Below are 20,264 nucleotides of genomic sequence, written 5' to 3' on the forward strand. Positions count from 1 at the left end.
AATTTGGATCAATATCATTTAATCTCATGTCAATCGGGCCTCCACTACTTAAAGCATTTGAGCTATTTAGTGAAATGATCATATTGTCCACTTTTGCACACAAATCAAAAACACTATTGTCCACAAACTCATATACAGTATCATATTCAAATGATCGAGCTGCTGATTTTACCATTCTAGGACAAAGATGTCTATAATGCGTTGATATCACCAACTTGGGATCAATGTCGTTCACTATAACTTTTTTGTCTTTATATGAACAATCCTTTGCATGTAGCCTCCATTGCACTAGTATCTCTCGGGAATTTCCATAACATTCATTTGATGGAGCACTTTAATCGCATGACCATACAAAATTCTAAAACTCTCAATTTTTTGACAAGTACAACGAACATTTTGTAGAGTTTTGCCTCCTAAATTGTCAAATTCTATTGCACCCACCACAATATACTCTCTATCTTCTCCATACAAACCAATCACATATTTAATTTCTTTATCTAACTCACAACATTTCCTTACTTGACAAGAAAGGGACTTGTCAAACTCGCCATGCAATAATAAGTCAAACATAGGAGGGGTATATAGTTTTGTGGTTTGAACTAACATGGGACAACTCATGATCTTTATTCTTAGTAACTTTTGTCTCGATTGATAAATAGCATAACTTTTATTATACTGCTTGTCTAAAACAACTTGATCGAAATGGGTAAAGAATTGAACAATATTATGGTCAAATTTTAAGTGCTTTTTTAATTTTGCATTCAAGCTCACTGAGTTGGGTGCTTCGCATACCTACATTAAATGATCATTTCATGTACACGCACTTCTCTCTAAATTCGCAAATTTTCTTCATCCATGTATTCTCCTCCAAGTTGTATTTAATAATCAAAGAATTCCAAGCTTTAACTAACTCATTTTCACCTTCATATTCGAAAATGGAAGCTTCAAAGTCACTTCCAAACATTGAGCTGCCCTTATACAAATAGCCCAAATGCTTCAAGGCATTTTGCATTAGGTGAAAAGTACACAATCCATGAGTAACATCAAACCTATAGGAAATTCCCCTAGCCATTGACTGATCTTGGCCTGTCAAAATAGTACTAGGCGTTTTCCTTGACATTGCATGCAAGAAAGTTTCAAATAACCACTCAAATGATGCTGTGGTTTCATCATTTAGTAATGCGGTACAAAAAATTGTTGTCATTCTAAAATGGCTAAAGCTAGTAAAAAGAGCAAATGGTCGATACTCTTTGTTTGTTTGAAATGTTGTGTCGAATGAAATTGCATCCCCAAAATTTTCATAATCTGTAATCATCTACTGGTTAGCCCAAAAAATATTTGTTATCATTTCATCAACATCCAATTGAACTACATAGTAAAAACAAGGATTATTAGTTGCTTGCTTATGAAAATATCTCAACAAAGTACCTGCTTCACCATATTGCAAGTCTCTCTGTCTTTTTACAAGCAAGTAGCTCTTTTCGTCTTCTCGTGTGAATCTTACAAATTCCCTCCCGCCTGCTTGGGTACTAATGAGATCATATGATGCCTTGAGTGATAGACCAGTAGCATCAGCTAATTCCACATTTATACCTTGAGCTTTAGAAATCTTTCTTTGAGATGGAATCTGTCCCGACCCAAACCTACCCCTAAAAGTTTAGGCCATGACCAGCTTGTATTTAGACCTCAAAAAAAAATTTCACAAAATTCAATAACAAGGCCTAAAGCAGAAGCAAATAAATAACAGAACATCCATTGAGCAATGCTTATATGCCAGGATTAATCATGTCATATAAAGAGTTCACGTTCACAGTTCTTCTGTATACAAGTCCAAGTCATATAGGTATATACAAAAGGTTCACAACCCAAAATTTACATATTAACCAAGTGTTCAACAAAAGCCACCAAAGACTTAACATAAATATGGCATCAAAGGAACTCTTCAAAAGACAAAAGGCTCCAATTGTGAAGGCTTAACAAAATAGGTCCATCAAAAGTTTCCTGAAGTTGACCTAGGGCTAGCCTCCAAGCTAATCACCTACATAAACATATATAAATACGGAGTGAGCAAGGCTCAATGAGTAATAATAATGTAAAGAGGTTCACATGAATGAGCATGTGTCTTGAAGAATATATATAACACATCCAGAATGGCCTCGGGCCCATATAAATGGGAACAGCCTTGGGTTCAGCATAATACGGAACGGCCTTAGACCCAACATAGTACGGAACAACCTTAGGCCCAACATATCAATAGTTGTTTTGAACATCATAGGATAGATGGAACATCGGTATGTCTCCAATTCCCTCCTCCTTAGGGCCATTAGTCATAAACAATCCATATTAGACATAACGGCCTCAGGCCCATCATATATAACAGAAACAGAATGACCTCAAGTCTATTTCATATGCCATTGTTGTCAAATGCTCAAACATTTCAAACAAAATATAACTTGTATAAAACATACCATTTATGATCGAAAGATATAAGTCATAACATATCGTTACACTACTATTACTCACAGTGATTCGGTAGTGCAATAGTTCTTTCCGGCGAGTGACCTACACATCACACACTCAAATTGATAAACAATGCATTCTTTTCTTAGCTTCTTGACTTTAATCATTCTTCCATTTTGTTCACTTTTTATTTGTTTTTAAGCATTTCAGACGGATTAAATATACACATTAACAAATTCAGGGGGTCGAAATGGGTAACAGAAATTGATAGAATTTTTTCCCAATTCCCGCACGTGCGGAAGTTCCTCACCGCACTTGCAGAGAGGTGTGTGTAGACACCCCATTTTTGACCGGCCCTAAGACTTGGGCGCTTTCTTTTGATTACCCGATGATGACAATTAGAATGTGTTTCTCACAAAATTCTCAGTAAGAAAGATGGAATTTAAGTTTTAATCCCAACCTTCACCCATTTTTTGGCCAAACTATTTTAGACCTTAAAACCCTCTTTTCAAAATATGTTTTTTTTTAAATGTTTCTACGATGTCCCGAGGCTCCCATTTCGATTAAAATATTGCACTTTTCAGTAAAAAGGACAAACTGGAAATAAATGGAAGGGAGGTGAAATTTTTGAAAAATATTTAAAAATATCTTCTTTATAGGTTTGGAGTTGAAGGAAATAGGAGGGGATGAAAGAAAGCAGGTTTAGGAAAAGGATGAGTATCAAATCATTAAGAAGGAAATGAGCAGCCTTCACTAAATTAGGCATATCTCTTTATACACTTGGAATTTAAATGTGAGGCCACCACCATTGGAAAGTAGACTTCTGGGGCTTCAATTTAGACCCAAGAACTGCCTAAAACCAAGTCCATATGGCGGAGATATGTCCATTTGAAGTTGGGCTTAAAAGCAGATTTTGTTGATTCGACCCAAAACAACAATAGCCCATTTTTCTTGGTTTTGGTTCGGTTGGGGCAACCCATTTACCTATTTTTTGAGCCATTCAAGTGCATCCACTCATCCTCCATTATACCTAATCATCCTCCATTGTCAAAAAGAGGTTTTGTTTGCATCCATAAAGGAGTATCCTATGCAACCACCTTGAAAATTTGCCCTCCTATCACATTCTTGTCTCCCACCTTGTCTCCCACCTTCTTTTTGACCTTTACTCTCCCTCATTGCCTATATAGAATGATCATATTGTAAGAGAGGAGGAGGACCACGAAATTGAAGAGAAAGGAGTGAGAAAAGGGTGAAAAAAGAGAGAAAAATTGAGTTTTTGAACCAAAAATATTCCTATCTTCCATATACACCTCATACCTTCCATAGCTGCTGAAATTCCTCATTTCCATACACCAAAACCACTCCAAAAAGTCTGATATAGCCAAAGATCAATTGCCTCGACCATAAGGAAGAATGTTTAGTGATTGAAAGTGAAAAAAAACTAGAGAGTTAACCACTTTTCATACCACAAACTCCATAAACTCCATAATTTTGAATTAAGGATTTGAGAACACACTTCCTACACTTGAGGGTAATCAAGAGGAAGTTTGGAAATCAAGAAGTCCAATCTTTCTTTGGAAGGTGAATTTTTAATCTTTCATTTTCTTATATTTTGTATCTTATATTTATTTTCTTACTTCTTATTTCATTGTGTTTTGTTATAATCCAAGTAGTTGTTTATCTCATATTTATTTTCTTACTTTATATTTCATAGTATGTTGTTATAATCCTAGTGGTTTGTTTAGCTCATAATTATTTATTTATTTTTATTCGCATACTTTAATTTCATATTAGTTTTGTTGTAATCTTGCATGTTTTACCTCACATTTATTTTTTTTCGTGTATTAGTCTCATATTAGTTCTGTTATAATCTTGCATGTTCTATCTTATATTTGTTTTATTGCTTTAGGTTTATATTGTGAGTTTGCACTTTTTTTATTTTATTTTATATTTATTTTCTTTTTTAATCTAACCGGTAGTGGTTAGTTGAGCCACCTACATATTTTTTTTTTGTTTGTTCCTTTTCTTGGTTTTGCAACAAGACAGGTTTTGCTTGGCCTAGTTCGCCGGCCGGCCTATTTGGCCGGTCGGTTAGCTTCTTCCGAACAAGATGGCGTAATCTTCCAATATTGGCCAATTTCCGCCGGCGGTTCTAAAGAACATGAAGCTTTTATTTTATTTATTTATTTTATTTTGAGTGTATTGTGAGGTTTTTATTTTGTTGTAATATTCTCCTCATCCCTCTCTAATTCGGTTTGTAATTATTCTTTAAAATGTTGTAATAATTCCCCGCCCCGCTTCTTTCCATCCCGTTCTTTTACTTGCTTTCTTTATTTGTACATAAACATCATATTTATTTTTCATCATAGTTATGCTTTGCATCCATGTTTCATGCATCTTGATTCGGCTAAGTTTGCATTTGTGGATTTAATCAATTCCTATGTGATTATGTGCGCTACCTCATGTTCTTGAGATGATTCACATATCATATTTTAGAAGCCGAATCTTTAGTTGCATCTCATGAGTGAATTGCATTAGGGTTTTGTATATAAGATCATGCATATTTTACTAACTTTGTTTTGCAGCTTGTTCATGGGACATCAAACATGTGAGTTTTTATGCTTTAGCATCCCATGTGTGCGTGTTTTTCTTACTATGTCTAGCATTCTACCATGAGGCTAGTTGCTTATGTGATATAACTCTATGAATGCCAGTGGATGGAGGTTGTGTCGCTTAATTTGGAATGATGTTGATTTTTCATGCTTGTAAACTCAATTTATTTGGGTTGTACATCGTCAAAACTCTTTCAAAATGCATGATATCAAATTGTTCCAAAATGAATGGCATAGTCTATACTTGTATGCTTCACATAGTAAATTTTAGGATTTATTAACTAATCAGAACATGAACATATAAATAAAATAAATTTCATATCATGGTTAGTAAAGGCTGATCTTTGATCGGGTGGGCGGGGGTGCTCATTATTGACCTTCCCCTCTCATACCTAAGGTTCCGAGCCAAGTATCCTTGGTTACGACGAACAGTAGCTTTGGCACGAGTCATGGGTTTCCTAATTTTCCCAAAATAAATATTAGGTGGCGACTCTGAGATCTGATGACGCAGTCCATTTTTGACAAAATTGTAATAAAATGGATTTTCAATAAAAGTTGCCAAAACTGGACTCTCATCTATGTTTCACATTGCACTCGTGAGAATAGATCGAAGAGATCTCGGGGGTCCGAACTGTTTAACGCGCGCGGGTACCCCCCGGGCATGTTACAGTTTCTGGCGACTCTGCTGGGGATTTTATGAAACCTTGACTCGAACTCCATGATATGACCTTTATTTTCAATTATATGTTCATTGTATTGCATTCATTGGTGCACTTCAAGTCCTTGTGTTGCCCAGATACTGGTGGGAGCACAGGTACGCTTTTTGTGACACTACACCTATTTTTACGATACTTTAGAGGCCTTGTGTTGTAACCTTTTGAGATTTGTCAAAAGGGTAGCTTTGCTATGTAGCCCTGCTATCTAGCTTTGCTATCTAAGGTTCTCAGACTCCGAAGAGAGGCTATTTGACTCTTCTGATTTCCTGGGATCTTTATTGGTTATGACCCAAAGGACTCTTTGGTAACGTCACCTTGGCTTCAACCCGTAAAGTAGAGCCAACCTTGTACATATGGTGAGCTATAGTACCTTTCAAATTAGGACAGGATGCTTTCCCGTTTCTAGGATGTATGATACCGCTTGTATGAATAGTGAAACCCTAGATCATTCCAAGCTAGGAAAGGATAACCCTACCCTCTTTAGGGGTGTTTGTTCTCTTTCCTGCTTTATGTGTAATGTATTGGATCTATACAGGGGTTCTCAAATTCGAATAAGTGGCTCAGGCTGTTCAGTTTAGCACCATTACTTCAAAAAACAAAAAAAATAACAAAAACATAAAATCAAAAAAAAAATTGTTAAAAAAAAAAAATGCCGATATCCCACAAAGTCGACCATCTCTGTGATTGGGGAGTGACCACCTGTTGATTGCACGAGCTTTATTTTGAATGTTGTGGCTGGCCCACACTTTGACTAGAAATTTATTTTGAATGTTGTGGCTGGTCCACACTTTGACTAGCAAAATTGAGATTGGTTTTATTCTGAGTTCTGAATTGAGTATTGAGTCTAAGTTTGACTCCACCAAGTTTGTAGAGTTAGAGTCAGGCTCGAGTCAGCCTAATGAGTCAGAGTCTGTTGATTTCGATGGTGCTAACCTAGACATTTATGTCCTGTCTAGGTCCTCTTTGTCATTTTCTTTTGAGTATGTTGTCAAAAGTCTATTGCCATTGCTGAGTCATAGTCTTTTTTCAATAAACAGAAAACCAAAAAAAAAAAAAAAAACAAAATGCCATAGAGTCTGCCTACTTCTCTGTGCCTTAATTCATTGCATTGACCAAAGTTTTTTCAAAAGTTTTTCCAAAACTCTGATGAAAACAAAGAGAAAGAATTTCCTCGGGATTTGCAAATTTTGATCAACTGAGAAGAAGAGAGGTGTGCTAAGCCTTTGATGAATAAAATCATTTTTGTTAATGTGGGTACTGAGAATGATCCTAGCTTGGTCCAAATTGGTTCTATCTTATCTTCGTAAGAGTACGGGTGATTAGTCACTTTGTTCAAAGATTTCAAAAACTGTTTTTGCGTGGTCCTACGAAGACATGCCTGGAATTGATTATACAACATAAGATCCCTCTTGACTCGTGGTCCGACCTCCTTAGCTCCTTAGCTTTCAAACCTTGATCCGAAGTATTCAATGATCATTCAAAGTGTAAGGCTTGCATAGCCGAATTGGAAATAGCCCTTGAACTAGGGCCATGATGTGATTCAAATGGAGGCAGCCCTTCAACTAGGGGCAATAAGGTCGAATATGATTTAGATTGGAAATAGCCCTTGAACTAGGGGCCATGATGTGATTCAAATGGAGGCTGCCCTTCAACTAGGGGCAATAAGGTCGAATATGATTTAGATCGGAAATAGCCCTTGAACTAGGGGCAATGATGTGATCCAGATTAGAAACAGCCCTTGAACTTAGGGCAAAGAATGTGATTTCGATTTGAAACAGCCCTTGAACTAGGGGCAAAAGTGTGAGGCTTGCATAGCTGAAATGGAGGCAGTCCTTGAATTAGGGGCAATAAGGTACCACCCTTGAGAGGCTCGTTGGGCTGAAAACTAGGAAGGACGACCCAGACAAAAGTTAGAGCACAAAAAAAAAAAATAAAAAATAAAAAGAAAAATGAAAAGCTCGCAAGGTTGAAAACCCGAAAGGGCGACTTTGGCAAAAGTTAGAGCGTAAAAGGAGAGTGTCAATACCCGAGTGAACCTTAGCCAGAACTATGTAGGGCCAGTGATTCAGATTGGAAGCAACCCTTGAACTAGGGGCAAGAAGGTCTGATGTGATGTAGATTTGAAGCAGCCCTTAAACTAGGAAAGGTTGGATGTGATCAAAGAGTTAAAACTGAATCGTTTCCCAAAGAAGATCGCACAGAAAGGCAAAACCCATAATTTGAGAGAATGAACTTTATTATTGAAGGACAGTCGAGTTCCTATCCACTACACTAGGGGCAACACTAGGGGCAAATTCAAACCCAATTAACCTAGTCCCTACATCATCATATCTACTGGTCAAGTGTAGCAGTCGTTCTTATAGATAGCCTAGAGATTTTACATCCAATCAACATGGACAAGTTAAACTGAAAGTAACCCTTGAGAGGCTCGCTGGGCTGAAAATCCGGAAGGGAGACCCAGGCAAAAGTTAGAGCAGAAAAACAAAAAAATATATATAGAAAAAAAAATGAAATGAACAAAATGAAAAAAAAAAAAAATTAAAAAAAAATATAGAAAAATGAAAAAATGAAAAGCTCGCAAGGTTGAAAACCCGAAAGGGCGGCTTTGGCAAAAGTTAGAGCACAAAAGGAGAGTGTCAATACCCGAGTAACCCTCAGCCCGAACTACGATGGCCTGATTCCTATCTTGAGGATACGTAGGTAGCTTCATCTTGAAGTTCGGCCCCAATAATTTTTGTTAACTCATTCATTTCGTCCATATTTGATTGGTGTATCTTTAGTCGACTTGGTTGTCCTATTCGTGTTGATTGGTGTATCTTCGTTCTGCTCAGTTCAGTTGTTCAATTCAACTTGGTTCAGTTTGGTTCAGTTTGGCGGTTCGGTTCGGTCCCGTTCTGCTCAGTTTCATTCGATTCGGATCGGCTCGGTTCGGTTATCATCGTTGCTACAAAACCAATTCAGGGTTATTTGGCTTGGGGCTATGCACCCCAATGGTTGATTCCATGTTAGTTGAGTAGTGGCCATTTGCAAAAATAGGTTTTGATTAATTTGAATGAAGCTGACTAATTTTTCTCAAAAATTGTTCTATTTTTGCAAAACTTGGACCATTCTTTGGATTTGAAAAGGGAAAATTTTCAGTGCTTACAGTTTAACTTACATGATTTGAAACAGAAAATTGAATAAGTATGCTAATCTAACTGTCTGTTGATCAAAACATTTTTATGAAAAAAAATCAAAAAAATAAAATAAAATTTCAAGGTAATGAATTAGGGGCATAGTCGAGTTAGAGATTCTATCTTCTCCACCACTTGAGTCATGAAGTTCCTTGGCCAACTCTTTGGCTAGATCATGAGTTCGTCAGCCAACGTTTTGGTCGGCCCAGTTTCAATTTCAACCCATCAGGATAAACTGCAGAATCACTTAGGCTCAATGGTTGTGTTCCAGAGTCTTGTTTTTTTTTAAGTTCCTTTCATACCAGTCAATGTATATAAGTATGTTTGGATTGTTTTGTTTCGTTTTTCTTTCGTTAAGTCATTCTTTGATTTAGGTCAGTATGGGTCAGTATAGAATCAACGTTCAATTCAGAGTTCAAAATTCAATCACTCTCAAATTCAATCAAACAAAAATGTTTTCAAGTTCAAAGTGATATGCCAGTCACGCCCTCGATGTGCAAAAACTAAACTGATTTTATTGTAGTCAGGGGAGGACATCCCCGATCACAGAGACACAAAACAAAACAAAAAAAAAAAAAACAAAACAAAAACAAAACACAAAAAAATAAAAAATAAAAACAAAAACAAAACAAAAAAAAAAACAAAAAAACAAAACAAAACAAAACAAAACAAAACAAAAAAACAAAAAGAGAGAGAGAGGGATCTTTTTCTTCTTTCTTCTCCGGCAACAGCCCGGCGGCGAAGATTGCAACCGACTTCATTTGCACACAACTTCGTTTCCTGACTTTACCATCAGCTGCCTCGCTTCATCTTTACTTCTTCGAAGCTCTTGAAGACTCTGCCTCGGCCTTGGTAGAGCTTCCGAAGGAGATTATCCCTCGCTGGCCGTCAAAGGTAGTCCCATGACGAGTTGCGACGGTCACCTGTCGTTTCAACTCCTTAATTTGTTTCTTCAAGCCACTAACTTCCCCTCGAGAATCTTTGTACATATGTTGAAGTAAAGAAAGTTGTGCATTCAATCGATGTACTTCACATGTCCTGTTCTGCAGTCGACGGGACAAGTTGGAGACCGCTGTCACGGTCTCCACACATGACCTCAGTGTATATGAGTTTGCTTTGATGTCAGACTGTGCCGCCATGATTTGTTCAACTGACATCGCTGGAAAGTTGAAAACAGGGGAAGGAGGAGGAGCCCGTGGTTGAGGTTCAGGGGAGTCAGAATTGGTCATCTCTATCGTGGACTCGTTCAGGTCGGGAAAAAGAGTGAGAGAACCATGTGAAGAGGCCATGACAGAGGAGAGTAATGCAAAAAAAAAAAGGTTGCAGAGTGGTGGCAGAGAAAGTTTGCAGGCTTTGGCTCTGCTTCTCTCTCGCAGGCCTCAACTTAAGAAGAGAGCCAAAGAAGAAGACAAAGAGGGAGGAAGGCTGAGATAATCATTGACAATCGGGGCACGATTGGATAGCCTGTCGGTCAGGCGCCGCGATTATTGAAATCGCGCGCCAGACACAACGCTCGAAGAAGATGACGGAAGAGAGAGTGAGACAAAAACAGAGAGAGAGGCGGGAGAATTGTATATTTATACATATATGTATATATATTGTATATCTATGTATTATATATATTTGTTTGAACGTTTTGGTTACAAGAGTGGCTTGGGTTCAGTGGTTTGGCTCAGTGGTTGAAGGCTGGAAGGTTGAGCCCGAGGTCAGGGGTTCGAACCCCACAAACTAATGTTTCTTTTGTTTTGTTTTGGTCTTATGTATATATATGTCTCGTATACCTATATATATATATATTTGTTTGAATATTTTCTCACAAGAGTGGCATGGCTCAGTGGTCGAGGACTCGAAGGCCAAACTTGAGATCGGAGGGTCGAACCCCCGTGTCTATGCACTTTGCTTTTATTTTCCTTTTTTTTTGCGTGTTTTGCGTACGTGCGTTGACGTCAGCAAACGGAATATGCCTTCTCAGTAACGGTATCTTTCCGTTGATGGCTGCAAACAGAATATTCCCCGTATCTATGTATATATCCATATGTCTTTGTATATGTCTGTACATATCTGTATATGTATATATGTATACCGTATGTACATATATGTGTGTATTTTTGTCTGTATATGAATATATGTATACCGTATATGCATGTCTGTGTATATTGTCGTATTTGTATGTATTTTGTCTATACATAATATATGTATACGGTATTTGGTTCAAGCATACAATTCCTTCTTTCATTCTGTGCATCTATCGCACAATAATCTCACTTCATGCACCTACCACATAAATTCATCAAATTCAATCGCCCTATCTTGGGCATCGCACTGTCTTGTGCATCAAATTCAATCGCACTGTCTTGTGCATCATCAAATTCAATCGCCCTGTCTTGGGCATCGCACTGTCTTGTGCATCCAATTCAATCGCACTATCTTGTGCATCCCTACATCGCACTATCTTGTGCACCCCCCACTCGCACTGTCTTGTGCACCCGTATTGTGCTATCTTGCGCATTCACCCATATCGCACTGTCTTGTGCACCCGCATTGTGCTGCATTACGCTATTCTGCGCATTCACTCAAATTGGTTAAAAACAGTCAGGTGTGCCTATCTGTTTACACCAGCCCGGTTAAAAACAGCAGGTGAGCCTGTCTGTTTACACCACCCCTCCTCCTCTCGCGTGAGACGCATTAGGATTGCAAATCGGTTAAAAACAGCAGGTGTGCCTGGTGTTTACACCATCTTTCCTCCTTACATTCTGTGCATCTAACGCACAATAAAGCACCTACCACACAATTTCGATTCCATCACACTGTCTTGTGCAATTTCAATTTAATCGCGCTATCTTGCGCATCACACCATCTTGTGCACTCCCTAGGTCTAGGAGACCTTAAATCCTCTGAAGGTGCAATTCCTTTGATGTTTGTCGTGCCCGAACGACTTCAAATGGTCTGGTATAGCCACCTGCCTATGATTGCAATGAGTTCCTAAGAGACCAACTGCGACGGTGGAAACTAGAGTTCGAATGGCGATGCCTAGAATGCAAAAGGTTTGGAATTTCCGAGACTAAAGTCTGGTTTAAATACCCAGGGGTGTATCCCCGGCTTGAAATCTGTATGGCAGCCCCATAGGTTGAGGTAGCGTGTATGCGCCTCAATTCTGGATACTGAACCAACCTAGTCTGTCACCCCGTTGGAGAATAGGGAAAGTTGTGAATATGATCAGGAAGAAAAGCAGCATCGGTGGCTTCTACATGTAGAGGTTACCCCTTGTCATTCTACCATACCTTCTTCCACTTGCGTGAGACGCGTTTGGATTTCGAATCCACCTTTACTCCTTTCACGTGAAACATGTTAGGATGTGACGTTTACATGGTTAAAACCTTCCCTCTCTCTGTATAAAATACGTTGAGATACGCCTGTTGGTTACACCATTGTCATTTTCTCTGGTTAAAACCTTCCCTCTCTCCGTATAAAATACGTTGAGATACGCCTGTTGGTTACACCATTGTCATTTTCTACTTGGTTAAAACCTTCCCCCTCTCCGTATAAAATACGGTTAGGTACGCCTGTTGGTTACACCATTGTCATTCTCATTGGTTAAAACCTTCCCTCTCTTCGTATAAAATACGTTGAGATACGCCTGTTGGTTACACCATTGTCATTCTCATTGGTTAAAACCTTCCCTCTCTTCGTATAAAATACGTTGAGATACGCCTGTTGGTTACACCATTGTCATTCTCTCTGGTTAAAACCTTCCCCCTCTCCGTATAAAATACGGCTAGGTACGCTTGTTGGTTACACCATTGTCATTCTACTTGGTTAAAACCTTCCCCCTCTCCATATAAAATACGGTTAGGTACGCCTGTTGGTTACACCATTGTCATTTTCTGGTTAAAACCTTCCCTCTCTCCGTATAAAATACGTTGAGATACGCCTGTTGGTTACACCATTGTCATTTTCTACTTGGTTAAAACCTTCCCCCTCTCCGTATAAAATACGGTTAGGTACGCCTGTTGGTTACACCATTGTCATTCTCATTGGTTAAAACCTTCCCTCTCTTCGTATAAAATACGTTGAGATACGCCTGTTGGTTACACCATTGTCATTCTCTCTGGTTAAAACCTTCCCCCTCTCCGTATAAAATACGGCTAGGTACGCCTGTTGGTTACACCATTGTCATTCTCATTGGTTAAAACCTTCCCTCTCTTCGTATAAAATACGTTGAGATACGCCTGTTGGTTACACCATTGTCATTCTCATTGGTTAAAACCTTCCCTCTCTTCGTATAAAATACGTTGAGATACGCCTGTTGGTTACACCATTGTCATTTTCTCTGGTTAAAACCTTCCCCCTCTCCGTATAAAATACGGTTAGGTACGCCTGTTGGTTACACCATTGTCATTTTCTCTGGTTAAAACCTTCCCCCTCTCCGTATAAAATACGGTTAGGTACGCCTGTTGGTTACACCATTGTTGTTCTCCTTGGTTAAAACCTTCCCTCTCTCCGTATAAAATACGCTGAGATATGCCTGTTGGTTACACCATTGTCATTTTCTCTGGTTAAAACCTTCCCCCTTTCTGTATTAAATACGGTTAGGTATGCCTGTTGGTTACACCATTGTTGTTCTCCATGGTTAAAACCTTCCCTTTCTCCGTGACACATTTGCATGTGATCTTGTGGCACATTTAATGCAATGCATCCCCTGTTATATTTCATATCATTTGCACGAAGCTTGCCTCTCCATTGTTGTCATCTTCATATCTTTATCATCACTCCATGGCATGGTATTGCATTGCATAATCATGAATTTTCAAACAACTGGCTTCGCGAACCGTGTAAGTCCAACCTTCAAACTGCATTTTGAGCATGTCACTTGCATTCTGCCCCTGAACTACGCTGGTTTGATTCCTTGCAAAAGGATACGTAGGCAACCTTCGGGTTCAACCACTTGCATTGTATCTTGTTTGCTTGCCCAAGTCTTACGGCCTTGTCAAAAGGGTCGTCTTTGGGCTTTGACATTCACTCACGTCATGAAATGACTTTCAGCTCTGTCAAAGAGGGGCAACTGTAGACACCCCATTTTTGACCGGCCCTAAGACTTGGGCGCTTTCTTTTGATTACCCGATGATGACAATTAGAATGTGTTTCTCACAAAATTCTCAGTAAGAAAGATGGAATTTAAGTTTTAATCCCAACCTTCACCCATTTTTTGGCCAAACTATTTTAGACCTTAAAACCCTCTTTTCAAAATATGTTTTTTTTTAAATGTTTCTACGATGTCCCGAGGCTCCCATTTCGATTAAAATATTGCACTTTTCAGTAAAAAGGACAAACTGGAAATAAATGGAAGGGAGGTGAAATTTTTGAAAAATATTTAAAAATATCTTCTTTATAGGTTTGGAGTTGAAGGAAATAGGAGGGGATGAAAGAAAGCAGGTTTAGGAAAAGGATGAGTATCAAATCATTAAGAAGGAAATGAGCAGCCTTCACTAAATTAGGCATATCTCTTTATACACTTGGAATTTAAATGTGAGGCCACCACCATTGGAAAGTAGACTTCTGGGGCTTCAATTTAGACCCAAGAACTGCCTAAAACCAAGTCCATATGGCGGAGATATGTCCATTTGAAGTTGGGCTTAAAAGCAGATTTTGTTGATTCGACCCAAAACAACAATAGCCCATTTTTCTTGGTTTTGGTTCGGTTGGGGCAACCCATTTACCTATTTTTTGAGCCATTCAAGTGCATCCACTCATCCTCCATTATACCTAATCATCCTCCATTGTCAAAAAGAGGTTTTTTTTGCATCCATAAAGGAGTATCCTATGCAACCACCTTGAAAATTTGCCCTCCTATCACATTCTTGTCTCCCACCTTGTCTCCCACCTTCTTTTTGACCTTTACTCTCCCTCATTGCCTATATAGAATGATCATATTGTAAGAGAGGAGGAGGACCACGAAATTGAAGAGAAAGGAGTGAGAAAAGGGTGAAAAAAGAGAGAAAAATTGAGTTTTTGAACCAAAAATATTCCTATCTTCCATATACACCTCATACCTTCCATAGCTGCTGAAATTCCTCATTTCCATACACCAAAACCACTCCAAAAAGTCTGATATAGCCAAAGATCAATTGCCTCGACCATAAGGAAGAATGTTTAGTGATTGAAAGTGAAAAAAAAACTAGAGAGTTAACCACTTTTCATACCACAAACTCCATAAACTCCATAATTTTGAATTAAGGATTTGAGAACACACTTCCTACACTTGAGGGTAATCAAGAGGAAGTTTGGAAATCAAGAAGTCCAATCTTTCTTTGGAAGGTGAATTTTTAATCTTTCATTTTCTTATATTTTGTATCTTATATTTATTTTCTTACTTCTTATTTCATTGTGTTTTGTTATAATCCAAGTAGTTGTTTATCTCATATTTATTTTCTTACTTTATATTTCATAGTATGTTGTTATAATCCTAGTGGTTTGTTTAGCTCATAATTATTTATTTATTTTTATTCGCATACTTTAATTTCATATTAGTTTTGTTGTAATCTTGCATGTTTTACCTCACATTTATTTTTTTTCGTGTATTAGTCTCATATTAGTTCTGTTATAATCTTGCATGTTCTATCTTATATTTGTTTTATTGCTTTAGGTTTATATTGTGAGTTTGCACTTATTTTATTTTATTTTATATTTATTTTCTTTTTTAATCTAACCGGTAGTGGTTAGTTGAGCCACCTACATATTTTTTTTTTGTTTGTTCCTTTTCTTGGTTTTGCAACAAGACAGGTTTTGCTTGGCCTAGTTCGCCGGCCGGCCTATTTGGCCGGTCGGTTAGCTTCTTCCGAACAAGATGGCGTAATCTTCCAATATTGGCCAATTTCCGCCGGCGGTTCTAAAGAACATGAAGCTTTTATTTTATTTATTTATTTTATTTTGAGTGTATTGTGAGGTTTTTATTTTGTTGTAATATTCTCCTCATCCCTCTCTAATTCGGTTTGTAATTATTCTTTAAAATGTTGTAATAATTCCCCGCCCCGCTTCTTTCCATCCCGTTCTTTTACTTGCTTTCTTTATTTGTACATAAACATCATATTTATTTTTCATCATAGTTATGCTTTGCATCCATGTTTCATGCATCTTGATTCGGCTAAGTTTGCATTTGTGGATTTAATCAATTCCTATGTGATTATGTGCGCTACCTCATGTTCTTGAGATGATTCACATATCATATTTTAGAAGCCGAATCTTTAGTTGCATCTCATGAGTGAATTGCATTAGGGTTTTGTATATAAGATCATGCATATTTTACTAACTTTGTTTTGCAGCTTGTTCGTGGGACATCAAACATGTGAGTTTTTATGCTTTAGCATCCCATGTGTGCGTGTTTTTCTTACTATGTCTAGCATTCTACCATGAGGCTAGTTGCTTATGTGATATAACTCTATGAATGCCAGTGGATGGAGGTTGTGTCGCTTAATTTGGAATGATGTTGATTTTTCATGCTTGTAAACTCAATTTATTTGGGTTGTACATCGTCAAAACTCTTTCAAAATGCATGATATCAAATTGTTCCAAAATGAATGGCATAGTCTATACTTGTATGCTTCACATAGTAAATTTTAGGATTTATTAACTAATCAGAACATGAACATATAAATAAAATAAATTTCATATCATGGTTAGTAAAGGCCGATCTTTGATCGGGTGGGCGGGGGTGCTCATTATTGACCTTCCCCTCTCATACCTAAGGTTCCGAGCCAAGTATCCTTGGTTACGACGAACAGTAGCTTTGGCACGAGTCATGGGTTTCCTAATTTTCCCAAAATAAATATTAGGTGGCGACTCTGAGATCTGATGACGCAGTCCATTTTTGACAAAATTGTAATAAAATGGATTTTCAATAAAAGTTGCCAAAACTGGACTCTCATCTATGTTTCACATTGCACTCGTGAGAATAGATCGAAGAGATCTCGGGGGTCCGAACTGTTTAACGCGCGCGGGTACCCCCCGGGCATGTTACAGTGTGCTGCACGTGTGGCCCCGCACGTGCTTTTATCTTAGAATGCCTAACTTGCCTCCCCTATTTTCTACACATGTGGTTGTGCATCCCACATGTGCGACTGTGAGCCCCGCAAGTGCGCTCTTGGGCTCTATTTGTGCAGTCCGAAAAGCCAACAAATTCAAGCTTTCCCAACTCATTTTTAAGGTTCAATTCAAGCAATTTCGTTTCAAAAACATGACATAAATGACATATGTCTATAATAAACATGAAACTGAAGCTTAATGAAATCAAACTTTTTTTAATTTGACATACAATTTCCTAATTTTCATAATTCTTTCATTTCTTCCATCTTTTCATGATATACATAGTTATATATGCTTACATAAGTTTAAGGGCACAAGATTACAAGTCAAGTTCTCACAATCAACCTCAAATCAAACTAAAAATGAGGAAATCAACTCTTAAATCAAACAAATGTGAGGAATCCATCTTAATTTCATGAGAAGTATTCAATCACAATCATAATCCACAAACCCTAACTTATATACATGTAAGAAACTTCATCTTAAGGCTTGATTTTAACCAATTGAAGAAGGATTAGAGTATTCTAAGTGACTTACACATACCTTGAGCTATTGTCTTCATTTCCCCCTTGAATCCCCAAATTCCAAGCTCCTGTGTTGAACTTTATTCTTCTTCTCTCTTTTCTCTTTTTTCTTTCTCTAGAACTCTTCCCAGGAGGTATTTTTATGTTTGTTGAGTCTAAATCTCATATAAGGCTCTTCTATATCTATACTACACCAAGGGTTAAACTTCTTTAAGCCTAAGTCAAGCTGAGTTATAAGTTGAGCCTCAATAAATCCAATTAATTCATTACGAATCAAATTTTTACAAAACTTCATATTATGTTCTAAAAATCATGCTCATCATAATTGTAAAGTCAATTTCGATTTATCACGCCTCTAAGGCTTTCAATTTTCTGTCCAAAGGTTGTAACTTCAACAGATTTTCTCATAACCGACATATATAAATTTATAAACTTGGAATTCACACATTAAAACATGGACTTTCACATTAAACACATAAACACACATATAATGAGGGAATTAAAAAATATGAGAGGGTCGGGCTATTACACTCTTCGCCTCTTTCAGAAGTTTAGTCCCTCAAACTTATTTTACCTCAAGGTAAAAATAACTCCGGATACCGTCGTTTCATTTCCTCTTCCCTTTCCCAAGTGGCTTCTTTCCCGTAGTGTTCCAGCCATTCAACTTTCACCATTGGAATTGTCTTGTTCCGTAGCTATTTCACTTGTCGATCCAAAATTTGAGTCGGTTTCTGTTTATAGATCAAGTTGTCATCCAAAGCAATCTGGCAGTAGTCTATAATATGGGATGGATCTTGGAGGTAACCCCGTAACATTGATACATGAAACACGTGATGTATTTGGTCCATACTCAGTAGAAGGGCAACACGATAAGCCACTAGACTCACTCTTTCCAGAATTGAAAGCGGACCTACTGTAGACACCCCATTTTTGACCGACCTCAAGACTTTGATATCATCGTTGGTGCACTCGGTGATTACGTATGTTTGTGTTCGTTATGAGTTTTTGGGGTTTTTGGCTGAGCGCCTTGTCTCGGGGCCTCTTAACTCTCTTCTTTTTTGCCTTGTTTTTGGACCATGCCTTGGTGTCTTTGCCTGGAGGGAGAGAGAGGCCACTTTTTGTAGTTGTAGGCTACTTTTCCCCCTTGTAGGCCACTTGTCGGTAGGCTAGTTTCAGGAGCTTTCGGCTGAGCGCCTTGTCTTGGTGCCTCTTGGATCCCTTCCTTTTGGTTTGTTTTTGGACCATAGCTTGTTACCCTTTGCCTGGTGGGAGAGAGGCCTGTAGGCCACTTTTTGTAGTTGTAGGCTACTTTTCCCTCTTGTAGGCCATTTGTAGTGGCCCGTAAGCTAGTTTTCGGGGCCTCCGGCTGAGTGCCTTGTTTTGTGGCCTCTTAACTCTCTTCTTTTTGGTTTGTTTTTGTGTCATACCTTATTCTCCCTTGCCTAGAGAGAGGGGAGAGGCTGTCGGCCACTTTTCGTGGTTGTAGGCCACTTTTTCCCCCTGTAGGCCACTTGAGGTGGCCTACGGCCATTTCTCTATTTTTGCAAATATTTTTAGATATTTTGAGCCAACTGTGGCTCACTGAGCCATCCTCCATACACGTGTATGGATGGATGAAGGCAAGCTCTAAGCTTTCAAGGAAGCTTTAACTTCCATTGCTTATATAAGGGAAGCTCTCTCTCCCTTCTTAGAGGTTCAGAATTTTTAGAAGCAATTTTGACTCTCTCTCTAGAATTCTTCCCCTCTCTCTCTATATTGTGTCTTATAGTGCTTGAAAGTGATTGTTTTTGTCATATTTTGCCTACAACCTCTTAGCCAAACATCTTGACATTGGAGCTAAAGTTTCTTGAGGTATTTTTGGAGCTAAAAAAGCTGATTTTGCCTCAGAAGTTGTTGTTTTTGAAGTTATGCTTCAAGGGTGAGTAATTTCCTCTTTTAAGCTTGTTTTTGTACACAAGCTTAGCCACCTTTGCATGCTGTTTTAGGATTAGATTTCAACTACAAAAAGCTTTGTTTTTAAGTGTTTAAAATGTTTGTTTGAGGCCTTGTTTGAGTTAGGGGTGGTCTCCCCCCTTTGGTGGCTTGTTTTATTTTGCTTTGAGCCATCTCTTAAGGCCTTTGAGATCACCTTCTCTTGACCTTTTAACCACTGAATTCCAAAGGAATTTCAGTGGTGGAAAGTGTGTTTTGAGGTCCAAAATAGGAGGGGGTCATCCCCTCTCCTTGTGTCTTGATTGCTTGTGTTGATGGCCTCGTACTTGAGCATCTTTTTCTACCATACCTTGACTTGATCTAAGCATGTTTTTGTGACTTTTTTAACATGTTTTACCTCTGTTTGTGGCTAGCATGGCCACTTCCTGCATGCTTCTTACACTTATAGTGTAAATTTTGCTTACTAGCTTAATATGCTTGTTGTTTTGGCTTACCATTCTAGCTTGTTTGGCTACACTCCATCATGTTTCTAGCATTGTTTTAACCTGCCTTAGGATTGTTTTGAGTGCTCTTGGTCCTTTGGGGCTTGCTTGATATGGCTATGGTGCAAGTGCCTTAGCTAGTCTTGAGTTTTGGGCACCTTAGCATGCTATATTTGTGATGGTTGCATATTTTGTCATCATTTAGCATGTAATTTCAAAGCATATACATGTGTCATGTTCTCACTTCTTTCACTCCGTGAGAGCTTTTGAGAGTTGTGCCTTTATG

General features: G+C 38.2%; 2 long non-coding RNA genes across 3 annotated transcripts; both read left to right on the forward strand.

Annotated features, from left to right (window-relative positions):
* Window positions 1–3,690: 3,690 nt before the first annotated feature.
* On the forward strand, window positions 3,691–4,765 carry LOC145801262 (uncharacterized). Its single transcript, XR_014342461.1, has 2 exons — window positions 3,691–4,041; window positions 4,507–4,765. It is a non-coding gene; the product is annotated as an uncharacterized LOC145801262 (long non-coding RNA).
* An 8,576-nt stretch (window positions 4,766–13,341) lies between these two features.
* On the forward strand, window positions 13,342–16,002 carry LOC145801263 (uncharacterized). Of its 2 annotated transcripts, none has more exons than XR_014342463.1 (2): window positions 13,342–15,276; window positions 15,738–16,002. It is a non-coding gene; the product is annotated as an uncharacterized LOC145801263 (long non-coding RNA). The 2 variants fall into 2 exon arrangements; XR_014342462.1 differs by having other exon boundaries at window positions 15,742–16,002.
* The last annotated feature ends 4,262 nt before the right edge of the window (window positions 16,003–20,264 follow it).

This window comes from Camellia sinensis, chromosome 10 (assembly GCF_055761805.1).
Source record: "Camellia sinensis isolate YWXY chromosome 10, ASM5576180v1, whole genome shotgun sequence".
Classification (NCBI taxonomy): Eukaryota; Viridiplantae; Streptophyta; class Magnoliopsida; order Ericales; family Theaceae; genus Camellia; species Camellia sinensis.